At 39.4% G+C, this 26,438-nt stretch overlaps 1 long non-coding RNA gene and 1 other non-coding gene across 2 annotated transcripts in view; both read right to left on the bottom strand.

The window, feature by feature from the left end:
- LOC124964984 (uncharacterized) overlaps positions 1–26,438 on the bottom strand; it is a 59,664-nt gene that overhangs the window by 18,955 nt on the left and 14,271 nt on the right. The gene's annotated exons all lie outside the window — the stretch shown is intronic.
- On the bottom strand, positions 16,635–16,707 carry Trnav-cac (transfer RNA valine (anticodon CAC)). Its single transcript has one exon. It is a non-coding gene; the product is annotated as a tRNA-Val (tRNA).

Genomic DNA, 26,438 nt, shown 5'->3' with positions numbered 1-26,438 from the left:
CTCGGCTAAGAACCCATCTGGTCCTGGACTTTTCTTTGTTGGTAGGCTTTTGATGACTTCTTCTATTTCATTACTTGAAATCGGTCTATTTAAATTGTGTATGTCCTCCTCGTTCAGTTTAGGCAATTCATATGTCTCTAGAAACCTGTTGATGTCTTCGAAATTTTCTATTTTGTTGGAGTATAGGTTTTCAAAATAGCTTCTAATTATGTTTTGTATTTCATTCGTGTCTGTTGTTATATTTCCTTGTTCATTCAAAATTTTAGTGATTTGGGTTTTCTCTCGTCTTCTCTTTGTTAGTGTGGCTAAAGGTTTATCAATTTTGTTTATTTTTTCGAAGAACCAACTATTTATTTTGTCAATTTTTTGTATTATTTCTTTTGTTTCAATTTCATTGATTTCAGCTCTGAGTTTGATTATTTCCTGTCTTCTACTACTTTTGGTGTTGGTCTGTTCTTCTTTTTCTAGGGCTTTGAGCTGTAGTGTTAGGTCGTTTATTTGTTGAGTTTTACTTCTTTTATTAAATGCGCTCCATGAAATAAATCTTCCTCTAAGTACTGCTTTCATAGTGTCCCAGAGATTTTGATATGATGTTTCTTTGTTCTCGTTTACCTCTAAGAATTTTTTAATTTCCTTCCTAATATCTTCTGTTATCCATTCATCATATAGTAGCATATTGTTTAATCTCCAGGTGTTGGAGTAGTTTCTGTTTTTTACTCTTTCATTTATTTCTAACTTCAATCCATTATGATCTGATAGAATACAAGGTAGTGTCTCTATCTTCTTGTATTTGCTGACATTAGCTTTGTGGCATAATATATGGTCTATTTTAGAGAAGGATCCATGTGCTGCTGAGAAGAAAGTGTATTCGCTCTTGGTTGGATGGTATATTCTATAAATGTCTGTTAAGTCTAAATTATTGATTGTGTTATTGAGATCTATGGTTTCTTTGTTCAATTTTTGTTTGGAAGATCTGTCCAGTGGTGAGAGAGGCGTGTTAAAATCACCTAGTATTATTGCGTTATGGTCTATTTGGTTTCTAAAATTGAGAAGGATTTGTTTAACATACATGGATGAGCCACTGTTTGGGGCATAGATGTTTATGATTGTTATATCTTGCTGATTTAATGTTCCCTTAAGCAGTATGAAATGTCCTTCTTTATCCCTTCTGACTAACATTGGCTTGAAGTCCACATTATCTGAAATGAGGATGGATACTCCAGCTTTTTTGCTGAGTCCATGTGCATGGTATGTTTTTCCCCATCCTTTCACCTTTAGTCTATGGGTATCTCTTTCTATGAGGTGAGTCTCTTGCAGGCAACATATTGTTGGATCTTTCTTTTTAATCCAATCCGCCAGTCTATGTCTTTTGATTGATGAATTCAGGCCATTAACATTCAGGGTTATTATTGAGATATGATTTGTATTCCCGGTCATTTGGTTCATATTTAAAATTTTATTTATTTATTTATTTATTTATTTTTTGACACATCTTGGTTCCTCCTTTATTTGACAGTTCCTTTAGGATAATTCCTCCCTTTGCTGATTTGCTTCTTTGTTTTTTATTTCTTCCTCATGAAATATTTTGCCGAGAATGTTCTGTAATGCTGGCTTTCTTTTTGTAAATTCTTTTAGCTTTTGTTTATCATGGAAAGATTTTATTTCATCGTCAAATTTGAAGGTAAGCTTTGCTGGGTATAAGATTCTTGGTTGGCATCCATTTTCTTTCAGAGCTTGAAAAATGTTGTTCCAGGCCCTTCTAGCTTTTAGGGTCTGGATGGAAAAATCTGCTGATAACCATATTGGTTTCCCCCTGAATGTAATTTGGTTCTTTTCTTTAAAATTCTGTCTTTATTTTGTATGTTAGGTATTTTCATTATAATGTGCCTTGGTGTGGGTGTGTTGTAATTTTGTGTATTTGGAGTCCTATAAGCCTCTTGAACTTGATTTTCCATTTCATTCTTCAGATTTGGGAAATTTTCTGATATTATGTCATTGAATAGATTGTTCATTCCTTTGGTTTGTTTCTCTAAGCCTTCCTCAATCCCAATAATTCTCAAATTTGGCCTTTTCATGATATCCCATAGTTCTTGCAGATACTGTTCATGATTTCTTACCATCTTCTCTGTTTGTTCAACTTTGTTTTCGAGGTTAAATATTTTGTCGTCAATATCTGAGGTTCTGTCTTCCAGGTGTTCTATCCTATTGGTTATGCTTTCTATGGAGTTCTTAATTTGGTTTATTGTTTCCTTCATTTCAAGGATTTCTGTTTGGTTTTTTTCAATATCTCTAACTCTTTATTGAAATGATCTTTTGCTTCCTGAATTTGCTCTGTTAACTGTCGATTGGTGCGATCATTCAATGCCTGTATTTGCTCTTTCATCTCATCATTCAATGACTGCATTTGCTCTTTCATCTCATTGTTTGCTTCCCTAATCATTTTAATTATGTACATTCTGAACTCTCTTTCTGTCATCTCTTCTGCCATGCTGTCATTGGATTTTGTTGATGTAACATCTAGATTTGTTTGGGGCATTTTCTTCCCTTGTTTTCTCATATTGTTCAGGAATCAGTGGTCATTAAGATATTGCACATTTCCTCTATTGACTTCTAATGTCCCTGAAGATTGCTAGTATATCCCCTCTTATCCTTCAGTAGCCTGAAGTCTTGGAGGAAGTTGATAATGCAGAGCTCCACGAAGAAGCTGCCTCTCTAGGGTGGTGATCCTCAGGTGGGGTATATTCCCTGCTAGTGGTCAGAGGTGTCTCCACTTGTTGACCAATGGTCATCCAACGGGGAACTAGGCTGCGGGTTGAGGCAAGTCCTGTTTGTGCCTGTGTCTCTGGTTTTACCGTCCCTGTGGGAAAACCTCTCCCGGTAGGGAAGACTCACTCGGTGGGAACGTCTCGCTGGTCAGTTCCCCTCCTAGAGGTTCCCCTCAATCTACAACTACCGCCTGGGCTGGGCTGTCTTCCTCTGCAACGTTCCCAGGGGCCCGGACCTACCTCTTAGGCCTGGGAGCCTCACCCTCCGCAGGCGAGTCTCCTTAGGCTGCCTCTCCCAGATAATCTGCCCGCAGTCCTGGAAACTTCGCTCCGCCCCTAGGCGTGTCTCTGTGCGGCTCTTCCACCAAGAAGCCGCCTAGGTCCTGGGACCCTACTCTGCACCTAATCGCCTGGCTATGCGGCCCCTCCTCTGAGCTGCCACCTGGAGCCCTGTACAATAGCTCCGATACCCAGAGACCCACCACACACCTCCTCCACTGGACAGCAGCCCGGTTTCCGATGCAGTCACTAGGAGTCCAAGCAACTGACTTTGCGTCTCCTCCTCCTGCCAACCTCCCGTAGCCCTAGGCAGTCACTCCAAGTCCAAGTGACCTGCCCTGTTCCTCCTCCTCCTCCTCAGGGAAGCCCCCCGGGTCTTCAGGGGCGGTGGCTCCGAGACCAAGTGACCCACCAAGCTCCTCCTCCAGGCAGGCCACCGGTGTTCAGGAGCGGTCACTTTGAGTGCAATCAACTCACCACTAGCCTCCTCCTCTGGCAACCGCCTGTGTCTCTGATGCAGTCACTCCTAGACCAAGCGACCCGCCGCACTCCTCCTCTTCCTCCGGGTAACCCCCCGGTGTTCAGAAGAGATTACTCTGAGTCTAAACAGCTCGCCACGCAGCTCCTCCTCAGGCAGCCGCCAGGAGCCCCAGTGGTTGCTCCGAGTCCAAGCGCTGTGCTGAGCCGCCTCCTCTATGATGATCCCAGTTGTCCGTGTTTACCGCTCCAGCGGGGGGAGGGACACTCGTCGAGCAACTCTACTTCACAAATTCCCTGCGTTCCGGGGCTACCGCCCCATCCGGGATGCCTCCCCAACGGGAGAGACTCGCCCGGTGGCTTTGAGTTGGTCCCAAGTCTCTCACTATCTCCTCTTTTGAATCCTGCGTCCTGGAGCAACGTGAAATGCAGCCGCCCTCTAGGCTGCCATCTTGAAACTCCCTATGATGATGTTTTAGAAACAACTTTTCAAGTGTCTAAATTCCACTGAAAATTTTTTTTTTTTTTTACTGAAATTGTATTGAATCTCTAGAGCTGATTAGAAGGAATTAAAATCTTTCTGACATTGGATCTATTCATGTACCTGATAAATTTGACAAATTAAATCTTTCATGTCTTTGCATAAAGTTTAATAACTTCTCCAAAGAGATTCTACACAATTTTTGTTGTTCTTTTCCCCACGGATCTTATTTTTTTCATTATTTAGAAAAAAAAATAACAAAGTTTTGCCAGCATTTAAAAATGTGAACCAAGGGTGGTGATGCATACCTGTAATCCCAGCAGCTTAGGAGGCTGAGGTAGGAGAATCACAAATTCAAAGCAGCCTCAGTGACTTAGCAAGTCCCTAAGCATTTTAGCAAGAGCTTGTCTCAAAATAAAACAAGAAAAAGGGGTGGGGATGTGGTTCATTGGTAAATTGCCCCTGGGTTAAATCCCCAGTATGCCAAAAATATAAATAAATAATAAAAAATACAATGTGATTGTGCTTGTATATTGATCTTGCATATGCCCATTTGGCTCTATTATTTTAAATTTATTGTAGTAAATAATTTCATCATAAATCTGAAAATAATAAACACTTTGTTGCTCCCCTCCTCATCTTTATGACTTTACTTTTTCCTTCTTGTCTTACTGACCTGACAAGACCTTTGGTAGAGACTAATTATACACAGCGATTGTGAGCACCTGATTTTGGTCTAAACTTGAATGGGAGTGTTTTCAATATTTCTCCTTAAAGAATAAAAATACCCAGATATTTTTATATGTTCTTTATCAGGATAAAAATGTTCTCTTCTATTCATAGATTGCTAAGTTATTTTTAACCTGAGTATGTGTTATATTTTATCAAATGATTTTTCTGCTTCTGTTGAGTTAGTATATGACCTTTCTTCATTAATTCATTGATGTGGTGATTGCATTTACCATTGTCTAACGTCAAGTCACTTTTTGCATTTTCAGAATAAACTCAGTTACATTGTGATGCAAGAGTTATTTCCTTGAGATTTTGACTTGATGACTTGCTTAGGTTCTTCATATCTGTGTTTATGAAGCAAGCAATTGGTTGTAAATAACGCACTAGTCATGTTTCACAGTTAGTACATATTGTCTATTGATGACTGAATTTGCATAGTTACATATAATAGACACTCAACAGATACTTTCAATACTGATGATGAAATTAATAGGGTTGAGACAGTGTCATCTTACATTAGAAAAATTCCACTTTAAGACTATGGGTTGGAAAATGAGGGAAAGTCTTCCCCGACAGAGCCATCAGAGACACCAAAATTGCAGGAAGTCTGTACCTTTCCAAAGAATATCTATATAGCCAACAGAGAATAAAAACATTTCCAAAGCAGAAAAATATTTCTATGGTTCTGAAATACCACAGTGAGGATTATTTTGTGGAATGGGATGCCCTGGTTCACAGAATAGAATTTCCTGGCTTTCAATAGAATATCCTGTCTCCCAAGATTACATTTCACTGAAAGTCCCTAACACTACGGTGGAAATTCGAAGAGACATGATAATTGACATTTCCTTCAACTCAGTGTGTCACTTGTTACCTCTGTAATTACACTCCCGTCCTCCCCTGCTCTCAGACTTTCACCTTGCCTCAAACATCAGAATTTAGATTTGTTTTTCAAACTGATTATATATATGAACGACAATAGAAATCATCTCATTTTAAAACCTTGGTTATAGTGCCTCGGGAAACACTTTCTTTTTTTTTTAATTTCTCTTTGATTTAATCATCATTCCAAGACTTGATATTATTGTTCTGTCATCACTTTTTATAATCTGCCACAGCATTCCTTTATGACTTGCTTTCATGTACTAAATATGTATCAGAATCAATAACATAAATTGATAAAGCAACTTCAAAATTGGTAACTAAAAATATATAAACTAGCAAAATAAATACACATCTACAGACTGCATGTTAATATAGTTTCAGGACTCCATTTTTTTTTTAACAAATAACAATGCTCCTGAAATTAATAGCAAGAAAAATCAAAAGGACAAATGGGCCATGAAAATTCCTCCCTAACAAAAGGATAAGATTCTCACATTATTGTCCTCTCAATGTATTATTTTTATCCTTCAGCTTATATGAGAATTATAAAAGCTAACAAGTGAATTGCTTTTGCCACAATAAAAATAAAAGGGGAGCCGTGCGTCAGGAGCCTGTCTCAGGCTGTTACTTTGATGAAATGGTCTAAACCTGGAGATATAACTGAGCACAAACATGATGAAAGTCATTTAGATTCTAGTTCTGAAGAAAAGGCCAGTAAACAAAAAGTAAGTCTTCAAACCCAGTGTAAGGGAAGGGTCTGCTTTGTTCATTTCTGAAGTCTGCATGTTACATTATAGTGTCTGTCCTGACCCACTGTCATAGATAAAGTGATCCCCAAGAGTCTTGCACCATATCTGAGTGTGTGATTCACTGCATGGTTATTCCAGTCCTGGATGCTGATAATCCACATTTCTGTTGCTGATATGTTCACTGCTAGGTTTATCACTAATCGAACAAAGTCATTACTATGTGACTCTAGGGGAGGACAATGGCAGTTATTCCAAGATGATTAAAATTGCAGGTAAAAAAAATACTTTTAAACACTGAAGGCACTTTGAAACATGGATAAAGATCCACAAAATGAGCATTGACTTTAAAGAATCAACCAATGTTAAAGTAGCTTCTTTTACTTTCCACCCCTCTAGATTAGCTTTGGGGTATTAATAAGCCTTCATGGATAGCCCAGGACACACAGCAAAGGAAAGGACTTTGAAAAGAATCCACACGTTTAAATTAATATCGGCCTTCTAACTCCAAAAGAAGCCATAGAATTTTAAGTGGGACTTTATTGGTTTGCTCTGTGCCCTGTAAAATTCCCCTGGATTTTAATGAAACATTAGAGCTGATAAAACAGTGAAAAACCTTGACCTAGAAAGAAAATTGAAAAGTCCACCTTTATATCTCTTATTAGTAATACACCTATAGTTATCTATGTGTTTTACATTAATATTTTAGTGGAGGCTACTGGGGGTGTATTACAAAGACCACGGATAAAACACTGACACCCTATTCTGATACCATGATAATAGATAAGCCTCTATTCACTAATTATAGATGTCACCTCTTGGCAAATGAAGAAGTAAGGAAAAAAAACTTCTGAATTAACTGAGTTAAACTTTAAAGTTTTTGAATCATTCCAGAATGGATTAAGGTTATTTTCCTCATAATTACATAGTGTAAAGTTTTAAAATAGAGATTAAGTTTAGCCATAGAAGAATAAACGATGTTATTTTCTTTCCCACATATGAGTAACTGGCCAAAAAATTCATACCTATTAGATTTTCTGGATTGTGTATTAGCTATCTATTGCTGCTTAACAAAATATCCCTGAAAATGATAGCTTAAAACAATGATAAACATTTACTTCACAGAGTTTGTGTTGTTCAGAAATTCTGGAGTGACTTGGCTAGGTGGCTCTGGGTCAGGGTCTCTTATAAGGTTGCTGTAAATATGATGATCAGTATAGCAGGCATCTGAAGAATTGGCTGGGGTTGGAGGGTCTGATTCTAAGGTAGACCACAAAATTATTGGCAAGTTGGTGCTTGCTGTTGGCAAAAGACCTCAGTTCCTCACCACATTTACTGTCGCCACCTGCAGCAACAATTGCACGGGTATTTATCGGAGGTGGACTGGAAATAAACTACTTCTATTCCTGAGCTGCTTGCTTGCTTGCTTGCTTGCTTATTCTCTAGCCTATAGAGGAAAAGAAGCTTGCTTGATTTTAGAGGAAGAAAGACTTTGAGAGAAAGATAGGCTTTGCTTATCAGAGATCTGTTTCTTCTTAGAGTTCTGCTGCTTCTTCTTAGAGGTGCGTCCTGCATCCTATGACCTAAAGGTGCATACTAGAAGTATGTGCTAAAGGTGCTATCAGAGGTGCTTCTTAGTAGTGCGTCCCACGTACTGAGATCTGTGATCTGCGACCTAGAGGTGTGTTCTTAGTCCTCTGCTCTGCGATTTGCCGTCTGCCTTCTGCCTACTGCTTACTGCTTACTGCTGCTTCTTTCTGCTTGCTGCTGCTTCTGCTTACTGTTGCTGCTGCTTCTTCTTGCCTTCCGCCTACTGCCCGCTTATATTCCCTCCAAGAGGTGGAGGGTGGGGCCACGCCAGTTGAGATCAGGCGAGGAGCCAGCTGCCCCATCACGGCAAAGGTTAAAATGAGCAGGCCCAAGCAGGAGCATCTGGGAACACCCGTGCACACGTTGTGTGCGTGGACTCACTTGAATACGGCCAATGATAAAGCACGAGTGTCTATGCTAACTGACTTCCTCACTGCCACCGATGTGATCAAAATAACTTCTGGCTGGCTGCCAGGCGCCATCTTGGCGTAGTCCATATGGCATAGCCCCCAACATTTACCTTTACAGAAATCTGTCAGTGTCCTTAGCGCATGGTGACTGATTTCTTCTCAAGTGCATAATCCAAGAGAACACAAGTGGAAGCTATACAGCCTTTATTATCTAGCCTCAGAAGTCACACACTAGCAATTCCACAATATCATATGGGTTACAATTGGTCAACACTATTTACTCGGACAGACATATCATCGGGGATACGTAGAGGCTGCCTCCCACAATTTGCAAATTAGAACTGCACGCTACTTAGAAGGCACTTCAGAAGTAACTATACCACATGCAAATGCACAGCATTTCAGATCGCAGATCCAGTCAAACAGTCTGGGAACTCAGTGTTGCATTGTTTTCTTGTTGGCACAAGAAGAAGACTTTTCAACCGTCTCTTATTCTACTCCAGAGTGAAGTGCAGATGTCATTTTACCAACCCTCACATGATGCTAAAGCACAAGATCCTCGCTAAAAGTCACCCAATATGTTGGAGATGAGTAAGGCTCTGACTGAAGTTATTTCATAAACATGAAGCATTTTTGCCTACTTTTTTGCTGTCAGTGAAAATAAGAGCCAACAAAATGGAAATAAATGTTTGCGTAAAAGGGAGAAATGCAACAGTTGCATCTGGTTGGCAGTGTGATAAAATACAGTCTTCTTTTCTCAAGCAAAATGAATGGTGAAAGGAAGGTAAAGAAAGAGAAATGAAGCACAGAGGACCTCCAACGGGCTGTCTAGCTCAATTCCTTAATTTTACAAATGAGGTAACTAAGGCACAACAAATTTCATTGGCTCATCCAAAGCCACACAGCAAATTAACCAGTTATTTTGCAATTCAGAAAAGATTTCACAGGCCTGAGGCTCCCTTCCCTCAATTAATTTAATGGAAACTAGATCAAATAACAGGTGAAAAGTACAAAGTTGAGTTAAGTCAGTCATTTATTATCACCCAGACAAATAACAAAGATGATTGCTTTTAGACTGCCATGATTCTCCATTTTTTAGAAACATAAATTTGGTCAAACAACTTCTTATTGTGAAGATACTTCACATCACTAGAGGAAATCTTTCCTCAACTCAAGGTGTTATTTAAGATTAAAGAAACATTTTGGCACACTTACGATGACATTGCTACAAAATACTTCTGTCTCTTTTTTCCCCTTTCAAAAATGCTCTCATGAATATAAACGAAACTTCTTTAATGTAAGGAGCACTAATCATAGAAAATAATTTCAGTTTGTGCCAGAAACTCTGATCAGATGAAACCATTATCCTGCAGCTGAATGTCTTTGCAGGTTGGCATTTTACAAGTGTGTTTTAGGAACTGTTTTCCAAACTGCAGTGTGACTCATTGCCTTCTTTCAACTCTGCTTTGTCTGCCTCTCTTTAGTGTGCAAAACTTTCTGATTGTCGTAATTTTATTTTCATGCCACATTACCCTAGAAAACGTTCTTCCAAACAAACGATTGCTGTCAAAAGGCAAGAGATGCACTGTTTATCTTGGATTCTAGTGAATGAAAATAACTTATAATAGTCTGTGAGGCTCGCCTTAGAAATGTGGCTGCCTCATGCTAACTGAATTAGCACATGCTAAATCTAACTCTGTTTCTAGGATAAAGTGGATGAGGTTCTTGGACTAAATGATTAGAAATGTGAAAATTAATGGGCTCTGTAGCTAAAGAAGCACATCAATGATACACAGGCACCTGAATTTCTTCATTCAACCACACATTTACTGAGTAACAACCATTGATTGAGTTCCCACAATTGGTCATGGATGGTGTGTTGTTTGGAGTTCAAGGTTGAATGTGTGCTACTAACATCACCTCTGTATTCCTTAAGGGAAAGCATCTTGTGTAAAATTCTTATTTCCCTTTGGGAAGAGGCTAATGGGTCCAAGGGAGAAGGAGCCTCCCTTGTTAACAGATATCAATATTTAAGAGGCATATTGATATGACTGAATATTTACATCTTGAGCTCAAAAACAAACATATGCATAATTTATACTTGTCTATATATGTGCTCTTTATTTAAATTCAGGTCTCTTGTCCAAAAAAAGTTAAGAAACCAATCCACTATACCACAGACCTGGGTTCTTGTAAAAGGATAAAGCTCCTTTTCCAAACACCAAGAACCAAGTAGAAGAGATTTGGGAGAATCACACCAGGTTGACTCCTCAGGCCTTAAGTGTGTAGGAAGCTTTATTTTCAAGAGAGTCTTCTCTAAAGTTGTTAGTTGATGACAAAACTGGCAGAGATGCTCAATTATTCCAATACTGCACTTCCAGTGACTTCTGAGGTACCATTTAAGAGGCATATTGATGCCTTTTAAATAATTTAGAATCAGAAAGCTTTGGTTCAAACCAAAGCCCCCTCTCCAACAATTTCTAACCAGCTGGATAAACTTAAGCAGTTAAGGAATCAGTTCTCTCTGAAAAACATAAGTACATATTGAGTTTCCTTTATACAAAATGGTTGGAACCAAAGTGTTCTGTTCCATTTGTGTCTCATCTATACTCTATGCACATAGATTGGTGTTAATTTTATATAGTATTTTAAATAATATAGCACATGAAACAAAGTTTTGTGGTGTGGAATTTTCCACTTGTGGCATCATGTCAGGACTCAAAAAGTTTGGAGCATTTTTTTTTTGAGCATTTCTGAATTTCGATTTTGAGGAAGCTCATCCTGTATCACCTCCTACTAGCTATGAAGAATGAAGGTGTTCTCCTTATAGATTTAATTCCAAGTGTTTTCTGGGCCATTCCTAACATTTTCTGGAGAAAGAGGTGGCATGCAGAGAAGAAGGTAGAATTAGTCATGCAGTATGAACCCTGTGTACTTGGGGCAAGTCATTGACTTCAAAGACACATTGAAGACTTTTCTAACTCTTCCTAGTTTTCCCAGATTCACTTCTACTCTGATCCCTTAAGGATGTTCCAGTTTCCTCAGATTGGAACATATATAGAAACTCCATGACTGAGTTGTGACTCCTGCCCTGGTTTAAAGGAAGGAGCTATTTTCCCTTGTAGTTGTTGATTGGATCCCACTGCAAAGACAGCGCTACTTGCTGGCCAGTTGTGACAGTGCGTCTGCTAGGAAGTGCTACCATTATCCTTTGAGTGTCAATCCCAAGGTCTAAAAGCCCCTGGTTTATCAGGGATAGTTTGGTTTTACTTCTTTGGGAGCCAGCTGCTCACATGGTTCAGTTCTTTCACCTGTGACCCATGTGTTTCTAGCATCCTCTCTGATTTCCTTTCATTTCCTGTTATTGGAAAGCACCTCCTGTTTAAGCTACAGCTCTTCAATCTTGAGAGGTTTACAGAAGTGATGAGCCTCACTGTGTTTTGTAACAGTACAGTAGCACCAGTCAAGGATGGGCAGTGGTGGTTCAAACTAGGATAAAAATCTGAGCAACATGGCTGGAAAAGTATAAGGCTTGCTTTGAAAGAAGGTGAGTTGTTTCCTCTACCAGGAATGCACTAGCTTGGATCTCTGCAACAGGTATAAATCTCCTGTTCAGCAGACCCTCGCCAAGACACTTTCTTTATAACAAGTATACCTAGTACATATCTTTATTGTCTCATTGATTATAGCATATTGTAACTTTTCCTTTTTTTTGTAACAAGTACCAACAAATCTCTGTTGTTTCACTGATGACACCACATTGTAATTATTTTTCAATTTCATTGGAATTTTATAGAGGCAAAACCCCTCTATTTACTGTTAGTACCTAGGATCATGCCTGGGTAATTGCAGGCCTTCAATAATTGTATGACTAGGACATGGATGGATAAAGAATCAATAAATGAATCTTATGGTTGATACAGGGCAAACATAGCATATACATCTAAAAGACCAACACTTTTCCATCCCAAACTACCATAGTAATATGACAAATTATAGAGAGGTGTTGTTGGTTCTAAGACAGAGATGATTTTCCCTACATTTTTCATTTCTGAGGTGAGCAGTCTCTCCCAATCCCCAGGAGCAGGATGTGATCCACATATGCATCTAAAGGAATAAGGAGGAATTCTTGGAGAGGATGGTTAGGGCACTAATTGACAAAATTCATGATTCTGTAAGAAGACAGTATTAGATGGAAAAATCACAGTACCTACTTCTCTGAGTCCAAAAGTTTTCAGTATCTAAAAGTGAAGAAGTTTTAGGAACATGTTAGCCAATTAAATTTGCTGTTTTCCTATTATGGGAATGCACAAGGGTGCTATATCATAAAAATCTGTGCCTAAATAAGTCTAAAATAGCTCTTTCAATAAATAGAAAATAAAAACTCTAAGTGAGAGGAGGATGTTATGTAAATTTAACTGACAGCATTTTTTCCTTCTTAGTAATCCATAAAACAATGGTGACTCTTGTAGTCAATAACATTATATTCCATGAAGTATGAGGTACTTGCTGTAAAAATAATGATTTTTTCCCTCTTTTGAGAAACAAATGGGATTAGTAAATTGCAAATGTTATCTTTTTTACTGAAGTAAAAGCACACTGAGATCTGCATGTAACTTTCTCAGAAAGATGAATTTCACACTGTCACAACAAACAGAACACATGATGCCTGCAAATTCCTGGGAGAAGACTCTCTGCTCAAACCAAGGCTTTGTATTGCTTAATACTGCTGCTAAAGAAATGAGAGAGACCCACCCAGGGAAGTCACGTTAGAAACAGGTTGCATGTTTGTGACAGCATTGTCAATTATTTCTACTTTGATATATTCCCCACCCCCACCCCCAAAAGGAAGCAATAAAAAGGCCCAAAAGGCCTGGTCCCCAGTGACGCTGACTTCTGTATACATCATGAGGTTGTTGCCAAATCCATCTTCCTTCCAAAGAAAATGTTTAATCTGCATCTTCTTAGAAGACTAGAATTCTAAGAAAAATAACAGTAACAAAGGAAAGAATTTTATCAGGAGAGAGCTACAACCTTAAGCGAAAATAGGAAACCTTTTGGACAGTCACTAAGTCTCTTTGTGACCTGAACCTTCCATTTTGCTGCTTATTTTAAAGAACCCAGATTAGGACTCATACAAGTGGAAATCACCCCTGATATGTTGGCAAGGGTCAAAAACACACATCAGGATGCCCAGGCCAGTACTGCCATTCCCACACTGTCTTGCTCCTTCCAATTCACTCCATGGTTTTCAAATCCCTCTCCATGTCCTCCACTTTACCTCCAAAACAAACAGAGGGAAGCAAAACCTGGAGGGTATTAATGACTGCCTTTGCCCACATTATGCAGATAGTACATTTGACAGTGGTGGGTCCTGGATGTAATGCAGGCAGCACACAGCCCAGTTCCTGCCCATCCAAATAGAGGAAAGATGTGACTAGAGGAATAAATAAAAGGTTTCCTTCCATTTGGGTGTCCCCAGTGTGCAATTATAGCAAAGTCTATAATTCCCAGCAGTGTCACTTAAGTTCTTGCCTTTATGCACTCTCATGGTAGATGGTAAAAATGCTGATTTACAACCTTTCCTGGTGAGTTGTCTCAGGAAATGCTCACTGTACTCCACCTGAATTTAATAAAAACCGAAGTATCCAGAAGGGTTCGAGGTGCATCTCTAAATTCCATAATTGTTCCAAGAAGAAAAAGTAATATTTGTTGTTCTGGGGGAGTCCAAAAAATGAAAACAGGGAAGAGAAAAGAAAAAAAATCTGCTATTTCAGGAGCATTAAGTCCCGAAGCTTTAAAATCCTTTCCAGCAGTATTTTCTAAATAGTTGTAGACCTGGTAGTGTCGTTGGCCTTTACTGGGGTGCCCAGCTAGTCTCCATAACAGCATAAATATACAACTTCCCTGTTTTAGAGAGAAGCAAATGCATTTGCAACGTTTTAAAAAATTTAATTACTGTATCTCTTTTCTTAAAGTGCAGGGTTCCCTGTGAAGAGGTAGGACACCACCCTGGGCAGGTTACACATGGCATGGCGGCTGCTGTGAGCAAAGAGGAGGGCGTGTGGAGACCGTGAGGTAGCGTCTCGTCTGAAGGAAATGAAATACTTCATGCAGAGGGCTTATTAAAAGCCTCATGCTTGAAAAATCCGTAGTAAAGGCAAGTGTTGGGAAACAGACAGTTTCCCCTTTTGCTGGTCATGTTAACTTTATAGTTGGAAATGTGGATGCAATTTTGACATTTGTATGGACTTAGTAGGGAGAAAGAAAGATAGTGAAGCATGAAGCCAGTTTTTATTGAAAAAAACATGACTGAGAACAAAGCTTTGCAAGGCAGCCCCTTGCCAGGGACAAAGGTGCAGACTTCTCTTTGGGGTCTCACATGCTACTTCACCACAGCCATAGTAAATAAAAAAACAAAGCAGCAGAGGTGCCTGCAGGAGCCTTACCTCTTTTTCTAAACTGGTTTAAAAAAAAAAAGAAGACTCTAGAAATTTTGCCAAGATATTTCAAGGTATCATAGCCCCAGCAGCTATAAGATAGCTTACTGTGTTCCCCAAACCCATCTTGAAAAACCAGGTTCATCTTAAATTTTAGTACTAAATTCTATATTTAAAATTTGTGACCAATAATTCTTGCTATGATACAAAATTCATAAGGTACAAATAGTAAATACTGAAATATAAGCTCATCCCACCTTTTGCAGTGATTCTATTCTCCTTCTTAGAGGCAACCCTTTGCCCTTCCAAAATTCCATGGCATATAGCAGCATGTCCTACATAAAAGTTTCTCTTGTTTCTTAGGAGGCTTTGTTTTTGTTTTGATTTTTTGTTAGTAAGGTTTAATAAAATATACAATGATTGCATTAAATGAATATTTTTAACAATCTGATGAAATGGGTTACTTTATTTAACTGGACACTTTTAAATTATTAGTGTGTTATTAAATGAATTTCCAACTTAAAAAATGTTTTTTGATGTGTACATGCATCCACAATACTTACACCAGATGAATTCCTATGTGAGAATTTCTTACTCCCCTAATTCCTTATGGGATTATGCCTTCCACCTTTCTCTCTTATCCTACTTCATTATAGTCTTTACACATTCTCACTGATGTTCAGGATTTCCTTCTTTCTTTACAATGTTTGAAGTAATTTTTTCCCAGGTTTCTAAATGAATATGGCAAAAATTATGATGTTTAAATGGACCAATAAAAATCAAGTCATTACCTCTGGCCACCCATGAATGATCATTGGCAAGAACCAGAGAAATGGTGTTACTATGTAAAAAAGAACATTTGGCTGGGATTTAAATGGATTTTGATCTATTCACTCCAACCTTATTAGCAGCTGGATCTCAACCAAGTCTTCAACTCTCTCTACCTCCCATTTCCTTTTTCTGTAACATGAGGGAAAAAATCTCAATTAGAGATTTCCTGCCTACACATTCTGTTTCTCACCTGACACTTTCCAGGGTTTTACCCATGTACAGCTGGTCCCTGAAGTCTCAAATTGATTAACACAACAAGTTTATTTTCCTGAAGTTGAAATTAAAAAGGTGGACAGAGTTCAATTGAAATTTGCTAGGCATTTCCTTATTTCTTGACAGAGCAACTCAAAGAAGTGGTTTTATCTGAAATCACTTCATATTTGTTTCATGCAACTGTGTAGGCCCTTTCAGCATTAGTACATCTGAAGTGCAAGTTTCACCTTGCATATGGAGCAGACCTAATTATTGGTGCTGATGCAGGTCTCTGGGCACATCCCCGGATTCTGGGTCCTGCCACAGCACTCATTGATGACAATGGGCTGGAGCAGGGCAAGTGGTATCTTCTTTCCAAACCCAGCGTATCAACAGGCCTGAATTCTAGGTGATCAAATAGAGCAGAGGTGGGTGTGAGGATCTAAAACAAGAAGAAAGACTTGACTGCAGGCATTGGAACTGAGAGACCCGTGAAAACTTCTTTCCTGGAATGAGGTCAAGGTCAGGCCCCCATACCCTGTGTTATGATGGTACAGTAGAAGATGTCTAGGTTGAATACTAGGCAACAGATAATTTGTTCTTAGCCTTTTACCTAGTTGATGCTTCACCCAACAACTTTGTAGTAAAGACAAACCATGTCCAAACATGGCTCTAGGAGCCAGAGATACAGCAGAAAAGAGACCGCTGCTGCCAAAAAGACAAAAAGATAAAATCAGTGCCCTCTTGGATCTCCCTTCCTGACATGATGTTCTCTTCTCCCTTTTAAGTTTTTTTTTTTGGGGGGGTGGTGGTGCTGGGGATTGAACCCAGGGCCTTGTGCATGTGAGGCAAGCACTCTACCAACTGAGCTATATCCCCAGCCCCCAATATCTCTTTTAAAATCGATGACTTAACTAACTTGATTCTGCTAACATGAAGATATCATTGCCCTACTCTTAACTTCTGTATTATGTTTTTAAGTATCAGGATTTTTAATGTTTAATTGCTGTTTTTCAAATACAATTAATCTTTCAGATTTTGTCTAAATAGATTGATTCTAAAAGTAAATCTATAAACAGATATATACTGTAACTATGTGACTATCAGTGACTATGGATACCTGTAATTTGCTAGGATTGTGTTTCCATCTTTGAAAGGTTTCATGGGAGGACCTTGGAGCCAGTGAACGAACATCCATGTTCCAAGCTTTAGGGCCAGTGAGGTCCATCCTCACAACACATCATGAAATGTCTAAAATTGTAGCATGATGCTGACAATTCTCTCCTTGGCCAAACTCTAGCCAGGATGCTGGGAGCCATTTATCAACTGGGCTTCAACCTTGGCCTGTGAAGCCTACCACTCAAGGTGGCTTCAGTGGTTGAGTGTCCCCAAGTTCAATCCACAGTACCCCTCACCAAAAAAGATGTTAAAGTCCTAACCCCAGTACCTGTGACTATGACCTTATTTGGAAATAGTGTCTTTGCAGATGATTAAATAAAGATGGACCATTAGTGTGTTCCCTATCCATGAAGACTGTCCTTATAAAAAGGAGAAATTTAGATAAAGAGATAGATTTGAGTTCAGAGAATGCTGTGGGAAAGTGAAGGCAGAGCTTAGGACAATGATTCTATAACCTGAGGGATACCAAGGATTGTTCCCAGAAGCTCAGAGAGAGGCCTGGAACAGGTTACTTCTCACATTGCTCAGAAGCAACAAACACTGTTTCCACCTTGGTCTTGGACTTCTGTCCTCCAAAACTGGATGAAACTATCCCCTGCCTAAGAAAACTCAAGGATCCCCCACAATATTTACTGCTAGACCCAGCCAACACCTGGGAACAGGGCTCGTTTCCCCCATCTCTGTGGGAGGGTAGGAGTCTAACTTTGGAAAAGTGCCAGTTAGAAAATCCCCATGGATTTTGCATGGACTAATCCCCCACCCCACCTGGTTGCTTTTTGTAAGTTTTAACTTCACTGACTGTGTGAGTGCCATGGCTCCTCCTCCTTACTCCCATGTTCTTCCTTTAAAAAGCCTGCTCACCTCTGCCCAAGTGAAAATGGATCTCAGCTCTTCCCCCAACTGTCAGTAGTTTCTGAGTAAACTCTGCTTCACCACTTGAACTAGCGTCTGGTTATGTTTGATTTTGATATTCTCAAAGGAAATGAGAAACTCGTGCAAGAATGTTTGTGGTAGCTCTTTTCATAATAACTTCAAACTAGAGAAAACCCAATGTCCAACAAAAGGGGCATGAATAAGCAAATCATGCTCTAATAATACAGTGGAATACTAGTTAGGAATAGAAAAGAATGAACTACAGAGCCACCACAACGGGGTGAACATTAAAACTATTATATTGAGAAGAAAAACCAGGCATAAAAATTGTACACTATATAATTAAATTTATGTAAGATTCAGGATCTGGAGAAACAAATCCATGATGATAGAAATCAGACTATTACTTATCTGTGTGGGTGGAGAGTGACAGGTATTGATGAGGAAGGGGTTTGAGGAAACCTCCTGGAGTAATGGAGCTTCATGATTCTTGGTCTGGGTGATAGTGCCACAGACATGTGTTCATCAGGATGGACACTTATCATGGCACATCTCACCATGTGTCACATCTCAGTTTTTAAAAAAGAAAATTCTAGGTTGAAAATCATCTTCCTTTAGTACTTTCAGAGCTTCTCTTCATTGTCCTCTAACATCCACTGATGAGATATGAAGTCTTGTGACAGTCTGATTCTCAGGCTTTTGAAGTTGCTAGTTTATCTCTGAAAGCATGAGAGATTTTCTTTAAACCTCTTGTTCTGAAACTCCACAAAGATGTCTCTACACAGGAATCTTTCTTATTCACCTCATTTCTCCCTCAGTATGCCTTTTCAGTTTGAATATTTGTGCCTAGCTTCATCTTTGGGACACTTTTTCTACTCATCTTTAAAATAATTTTCACCTGTTATGAATTGAATTGTGTTTACACCCTTGAAGATGTTAAAATCCAGCAGAGCGTGGTGGCACATGCCTGTAATCTCAGTGACTCAGGAGGCTGAGGCAGGAGGATTAAGAGTTCAAAGCCAGCTTCAGCAAAAGTGAGGCACTAAGCAACTTAGTGAGACCCTGTCTCTAGGTAAAATATGAAGCAGGGCTGGGGATGTGACTCAGTGGTTGAGTGTCCCCAAGTTCAATCCACAGTACCCCTCACCAAAAAAGATGTTAAAGTCCTAACCCCAGTACCTGTGACTATGACCTTATTTGGAAATAGTGTCTTAGCAGATGATTAAATAAAGATGGACCATTAGTGTGTTCCCTATCCATGAAGACTGTCCTTATAAAAAGGAGAAATTTAGATAAAGAGACAGATTTGAGTTCAGAGAATGCTGTGGGAAAGTGAAGGCAGAGCTTAGGACAATGATTCTATAACCTGAGGGATACCAAGGATTGTTCCCAGAAGCTCAGAGAGAGGCCTGGAACGGGTTACTTCTCACATTGCTCAGAGGCAACAAACAGTGTTTCCACCTTGGTCTTGGACTTCTGTCCTCCAAAACTGTGAGACAATAATCTTCTATATAAGTCATTCAAATAGTGGTACTTTTTAAGGGGTAGCACTAGCACACTAATGCACAGTTCTTTTTTTTTTTTTTTTTTTTTTCCTTTCTTTCTTACTAAGATCTATTGTTCTGGGATCCTCATTAGTGAGAAAATGGACATCTTAAATTAAGCCTCTGTGTTAGTCAGTTTTTTGTCACTGTGAGCAAAATAGCTGACAAGAATAAACTGGAAGAGGAAAAGCTGATTTTGTCTTGTGGTTTTAGAGGTTCAGCCCGTGGTTGCCCAGTTCTATCACTTTGGGTCCAAGGTAAAGTGGAGCATCATGGCCAAAGGGCATTTTGGAGGAAAGCTGTTCAGTTCATGGTAGCAGAGAAGCAGAAAGAGGAAAGGGGAAGGGACTCAGGGAAGATGGATCCTTCCAGGGCACACCTCTAGTGACCTACCTCCTCTAGCCATGACCCACTGCCTACAGTTACTACCCAGTTAGTCCATTCAAAGGAGCATGGACTCATTGGGTCACAGTTCCCATAATCTAATCATTTCATGTCTAAATATCCCTACATTAACACAGGAGTTAATGGGGGGATACATCATACCCAAAAAATAACAGCATATGTGTCTTTTGTTTTTATCTTTTCTTCATGTTTTTTGCTATTTTTCCATATTCATATTATTCTATTTTTCAGATTTCCTGTTTTATCTTATAGCAATTGTACTGAATTTCTAGTTCTCTTACTTGTTCTGTGTTCCTATTTCATGACAATATGATCCTATTTTATGGATATATCTTTCCAAATACCATTGAAGTTACTAGAGTATTTTTTAAAAGCCCACCTCCATTTTTTTCATTGCATTGATTTTCTTTGGTAATTGTGGTCTTGTTCTTTGATACGGCTTGCTTTCCTCCTGGGTTTGATTCTTCTTGGGTGATGCATATTAAAGATAAAGGTGTGTGACTTTCCTCTGCTGTTCAGTAGGAAGATTTCTGTCCTCACTAAATCTCTCCTTACCTGAGAAGTCTATCTGGAAGACCTGTATAGGAGGCTGGGGCAGATTAAAAGAGCAGCTTTAAGGCTAGTGTGCCTGGAACCCACAGGTGGAACGACACTCTAATGCCATAATGAGAAATACCTTCTTCTGAGGAGGTCAAAAGACTTTCAAAAAGGGGTCCTGATTCTCCTGGGTTTAGTCAGTATCTTCAAGGAAGTTTCCTGAAGGTAAGCCTCAGACTGCCTACAGCTCTGCTGGAGTCAGGGAGCAAACTAGGCTGCAGGTGCCTGGAATACTCCCCACTTCATACAGTGCTTGCCACCTTTACCTCTCCTGCTCATTCCTTCTCTTTTATCACTCCTGGGACTCCACACCATGAGCAGGTGACTATGCTGCCCTTCTAGACCCTTGTAACTCATTCTGGGTTATGGTTCTCTCTGCATCTGTCTACATGTCTCCAGTCACTTCCTAACTTCCAGAGATGCCTTGTTCTCTCTCCTATTCGTACGCTCATTTCCATTCTCTTTCCTCTCTAAAAAAATTTTATTATCATTTCAATGTAGCTGCTAGAAGGAGATGACCTTGGGTGTTCAGTCTATCTTGAATTGGAAGATACATTCTTCCCCTACCTTTTTTAAAAAGTAAATTGCTCTACTTAGAAAAAAAAAGATCAGACATAAATATAATACAATTACCAAACTAAGCTCATTAGGGTGTCAACTGTCTCTTTATTAGAGATGATTTCCACGTCTACATTGTCACCATCTTTCCATCTTTCCATGTGCCTGCTGATCATTTCTGTGTCTTTGTATCCCTTCTACCTCACACCAAGCCTATTTTCTACCACCTCAGTCTCCAGGAAAATCTCCTTCCTTACTCAAATGTGCCCTGTGCCCCCTGTCCTTTTGGGGTGTGGGGTGAATTCTCTGTACATCCATGCAAACTGAGGACTTCCTCTATTGTCACTGTGTTCTCAAATCCTCTCAGCTCATCCTTTCTATTTGATTCCATGGTTGGAGTTATTCTCTTGTTTAGCTCAGTGCATGCTTGGAGAATATGAGAAACAGTACTAACTGATTCCTGCCAGAATAAGGGCAAAAGAATCACCTCTCTACACCAGTGAGAGCTATTTCCTTTGCACAGACGAGGTGCTATGCCTTAGCTGAACAGGAAAATTGTGCTGATTAAACATTTAAAGAAAAGAAAATGTATTTGTCACAGGGTAGAATTAAACACCTCTTTTTAGGGCTTGGATGCAAAATGCATATATTCCTCGTGATGAAATTAGTTTCAAGTCTAGCAGACCAATTCCAATCTCCCTGAGTCTGCAGCCATTCTGCTCGAGCCTCAGCCCATCTCCTTGCTTGCCTTTCTTTATGTAAATGTGGCACTGCAGGTGCATATCATATCTGAATCTTTATGGTAGATAAAGATAGGATCTTCAGATAACTGAAATGTATGGGGGCAGAGACTATGCACACACTGTCTCAAATACCATTGTATCTGTGTGGTTTCAGTGCTGATCTGACATTTGCAATATTGACCATAACTAGGAACATAAAGTCACTGTCAGGTTGAACTCTGGATAAGTCTCATTCAAGAACTTAAGTTTTTTTCTGCATTTGGTCATACTCATACCTACCGTTTATGATTGCATGGTTTATTCTTAGACACTTGCAAAGCTCACTTTGCTATGATTTTTGTAGCCTCCGTGTCACTCAGGTAAGAATAAATTGATTAGAGAGCAGCTTTGAGGTGTGGGTGAAAGAGCGTTGGTGATGGGAGGAAGAGGGGTATTTATATTCAATGAAGTTTTGATGTTAAACAGAAAAGCAATAACAGATGGTGTCCGATTACTGTTGGTTTGCTGCCAACACCTCACAGGTAGATACTGCAGAAAAAACCAAATTTGGCACCCATAGAACCTCATTCTGAAACTTCAGTGCCCTTCAAGGGCTCAGGATTATGCCCTGTGTCACACAGTTGCTGATGTGTGTGTGTGTGGTATTCAAGAAACCTCATCATACCAAAATTTGAATGTATAGAGTAAGCACATCAACTTAGAACATATTCTATCACAGAAGGAAACTTTATGCAAAATGATCTTATAAAATCATAAATTTCCCTAAATTTAAAATTTGATTTATTTACAAAATTAATTTTCTAAGCAGCTTTTGGTTCACTCAATCACTGATACATGTTTATAGAAACACATCAATTTATGTAGAACAAGATGAACACATAAATCAGGACAAAAGGCCCTGATTTAATGTGCAGTCCTTTTGTTCCCTTACAAAGATGGCGGTGCTTCAATTTGTGCTCAAGAGAGGCTCAGGATTGACAATCAATACCTAAGTTATTGATGGCATTGTAACTTTGAGATTGTGTCTCCAATAACCTGTGATTCTGCAACTTTAAAAAGTCTTCACAAAACCCAACAACCCCATGAAAATTGGAAATATTTCAACGAACAGTCTTTGGTGTTGTATATCACTGTAATACAAATCAGCTGGTTTCTTTTCAAATGTTACAGACTTAAACCAAATATCATCAGTCAGGAGTGTCCTGGTTTTCTTAGTGAAAAAGAAAGCCATCCATTGCAGAAAAGAAATCTGGAGATCTAAGATGTCCTTTAAAGTTCATGAGGGTCATGTCTAAGCAAAATAAAAACGTAACCCCCTTTTCATTTCTGTGGGAAGAAACCAAACTGTTACAATAGGTAGGAAAAAAATCAACATTAATCCATGTAAAAACTTTTTTCTGGAAAAGTGCATGGATGTGCAGATTGAGATCCAGGACCTTACTACCTGAGTTGAATCCTGGCTCTACTCACCAAGGGCACAGTGTGTGTTATACAGTGGGCTACTTATTCTTTTTTTGGTACCAGAGATTGAACCCAGGGATGCTTAACCACTGATCCACATCTCCAGTTCTATTTTATTTAGAGACAGGTTCTCACTGAGTTGCTTAGGGCCTTGCTAAGTTGCTGAGGCTGGCTTTGAACTGGAGATCCTCTAACCTCAGCCTCCCGAGCTTCTGGAATTACAGGTGTGTGCCACCTAGCTAGCCTAGCTAGCTGCTTATTCTTGTTGTGCCTCATTTTTATTTTTAATCTGTGAAGTGGTACCTTTTTCATACAGTTGTTAAGGATTAAATGAGTTAAGGCAAAGTGCTTAAGAGAGTACCTGGCACAGCAGAAGTACAATTTAAATGTTAGGTACTGTTTTTATGATAAATACCTATTCTATGTCAGGTGCTATATATTAATAATCACAGTCGATCCCTCCAGGATAAGAGTGGATATTATTATTTCTATTGTAATTGATGTGAGATGGATTTCATAGGAGATAAGTATTATAAGACCACACAATTAATAAATGGTTAAATGAGAATTTATACCCAAGTCTTTCTACTCCAAGTCATTTATCACTTCAAGCAGCTAACTAGATAACTGGATGGCTCTCTCACTTCTTAACTCGTTGTTCTAGTGTCCTATCAGAGGGTCCTGGTCAGACTTGGACAGCACCCCAAAAATGTTCCATCTGTTCCTGTATGGCTGGAGCAGCTAGATCAGTAGCCCAGCATGGAACAGCAGGCTCTGCAGGGAAGCAGGGGGACAGATGGAATGATCAGAGAGCCCTGGTCCCAACCACTTTCTCTTCCGTATTATCAGAGAAGCTCCCCGTGGTAGTTTCCAATCGAAGTGTGTGATTTGCTTTTTCTTTCCCTTTCAAAACATTTTAATTTTTTCATACCATATTAAATATTTCATTGTTTCTTGTAGATGAAAGGAGAAAAGCTTATTCTGAAAAATATATAACTCCTCCTTCCCCAGAAAAGATCCATCTCAGAGCAGTGTTCACAGCCGGCGCTGCCAACTTCAAAAATAAATGGTTCTGATATCTTCAGAAACCAGATTTTCATATTTGTTCTCTGAAGAGCAGAGGGTACATTTTTAATAAAGCTCTAGTTGTGATAAATGACTGGCTCAAAAATAGCAGGCAGGGGCTCAGCCAGCACAGTGGCCTAGGAGCCACTGGGGTGAATAATTTGCCTATATAAACAGGAGCTCGGGGGAAGTCTATTGTAAGGCTCTGCTCATTTTAACTGGGTGACTTCATATCTCATTATCAGGTCTGATCTCACTGAAGGTGATTTGCTTGCCATTCAGACAGGCCAACTCTGGCACAAACCTATCTAATGTAACCTCAAATCTAAGTCAGGAGGGCAGATATTCATCTTCTCCATCATATCATAACGTATTTAAAGTCGAGTGTCAACATAACTTGCATGTGTTTATTTGAACAAGGCTTAGGGCTTGGAAGACCCTCTGGTTTAATTTCTTTCACAGAATGACTGAATGGAGATTCATTTTTTTGACACAGAAAAGCATATATGCTCAGTGTCAAAAGCAATTGCTTGCTGCAGGGGTTGGGGCTGCTAAATATTATCTAGAGGAAGAAAGAGCTAGAAGGAGTTAAGTTGGCTATAGAGGAAAAAGCAAATGTGGTCATTTTACCTCTGAGTTTGCCCATTAAACATTTAGTTCCGCTCTCCACTGTAGGTGATGAGGAAAGGGCAGCTCCGGAAATAGTCCTGAAGTAAATAATCACTGACCTAATTGCTACTTGAGTCTTCTGAACCATGGGTGAAGTCCTCTGAGGCAGACTTTCATATGGAAAAGTGGAGGCATCTCTGTGGACTGATAATTGTTTAAGGAAAAGGGAACATGAGACATAACTGTAGAGTGTTCCTTAACAGGGTGGTGTTATTTGGGCAGGGAAGCAGGAAGGAAGGGATGTGGCATCTCTGTCAGGCGCTGTTGAGGGAATGTTGATTTTTCTTTCTACCCAGAAGACTTGATGAACAGGAGAATATGGAACCAAGGTCCTTTTCCCAACCTCTGTACTCCTCTGCTGACTAAACATTAGTGGCAATCCTAAGTGTGCCTTGGGGATTACAATACACTGAAATGAAAATTGCTGGAAGATCCTTCTCAGTTCCTAGCTCTAAAGAGGGGGTATGTGCTGGATATTTCCTCTTGGCTTTCTAGACTTCCTCTTTATCTTTCCCCCTTTGCCCTGTGTCCTGGGAGATTGAAATTCAGTGGCATACAAGCCATCAATACAAGATGGTCTCCCTTGTCCTCTGGTATTTAATTATGTTCAATCAAGAGACAAGGGAAGACAGAAGATAAGTGAAATTGAAGTATTGATTCCCTGAACCTTTCCCTGCAGTCTTCTTGTATCCTTCAACCAAGAGCATGCCTCCTATCTGATCCATCTTGCAGGGATAGAGATTAGCCTAAGAAAGGACACTCTTGAATTCTTACACTGTGATCAAAGACGAGGAAGCAAGGATACATGTGGATGTAGTTGTGGGCAGGAATGGCAGAAAACTGAGATGTCTCATACGACATAAATGCATAAATTGAAGATATTTTTGAAGAGTGCATGGAATTGGAGACCATGAATTGGTAATGGCATCAACCTTCATGGGTAGCACTCAGAGTCCTATAAGTGGGAACAGAAAAGTAATCAGTTGGCAATCTGCATAATTCAGAGTTTACTAGGTAGAGGAAGTGGGAAAAGAACATTGAAAATCTGAAAACTTTAGTAAACAAGTAACTGGAGAAATTTATCTCAGGGTCATTATGAAATAGAAAATGATGTAGAGATGACAGCTGAAGAAACATGGGAAGTAATAAAGAGACTGAAGAAAAGATGTGGGCATAACAGATCAATAAACAGGCAGAAGGTGTGACTACAACCTTGAAGTGTGTGGTTTTGGAGGAAAGAGGTAGTTTCTGGTGATGACAAGTCCTAAGTGAGTGGTCTTGGAAATGGGACTGAGGTCATTTGAGTTTAAATGGTTAAGAAATGAAAATGGTTTTCATGTAGAATAATCATTAGAGAGGAAGACCATCAACCAATGCCTAGTTCTTCAGTAGCTTTGAACAGATGAGAAGTAGGTGGTTGATGACAATGGGGAGAAGGTGGATGACATCAACTTCAAAGCAACCTGCTTTTGTGCATAAGAGGGTGGAATGATGGTTTAAAAGTCTGGTAGTCTGC

The sequence above is a fragment of the Sciurus carolinensis genome, chromosome 14 (assembly GCF_902686445.1).
Source record: "Sciurus carolinensis chromosome 14, mSciCar1.2, whole genome shotgun sequence".
NCBI classification, from domain to species: domain Eukaryota; kingdom Metazoa; phylum Chordata; class Mammalia; order Rodentia; family Sciuridae; genus Sciurus; species Sciurus carolinensis.
This window is presented reverse-complemented; position numbering and strand designations above follow the sequence as displayed.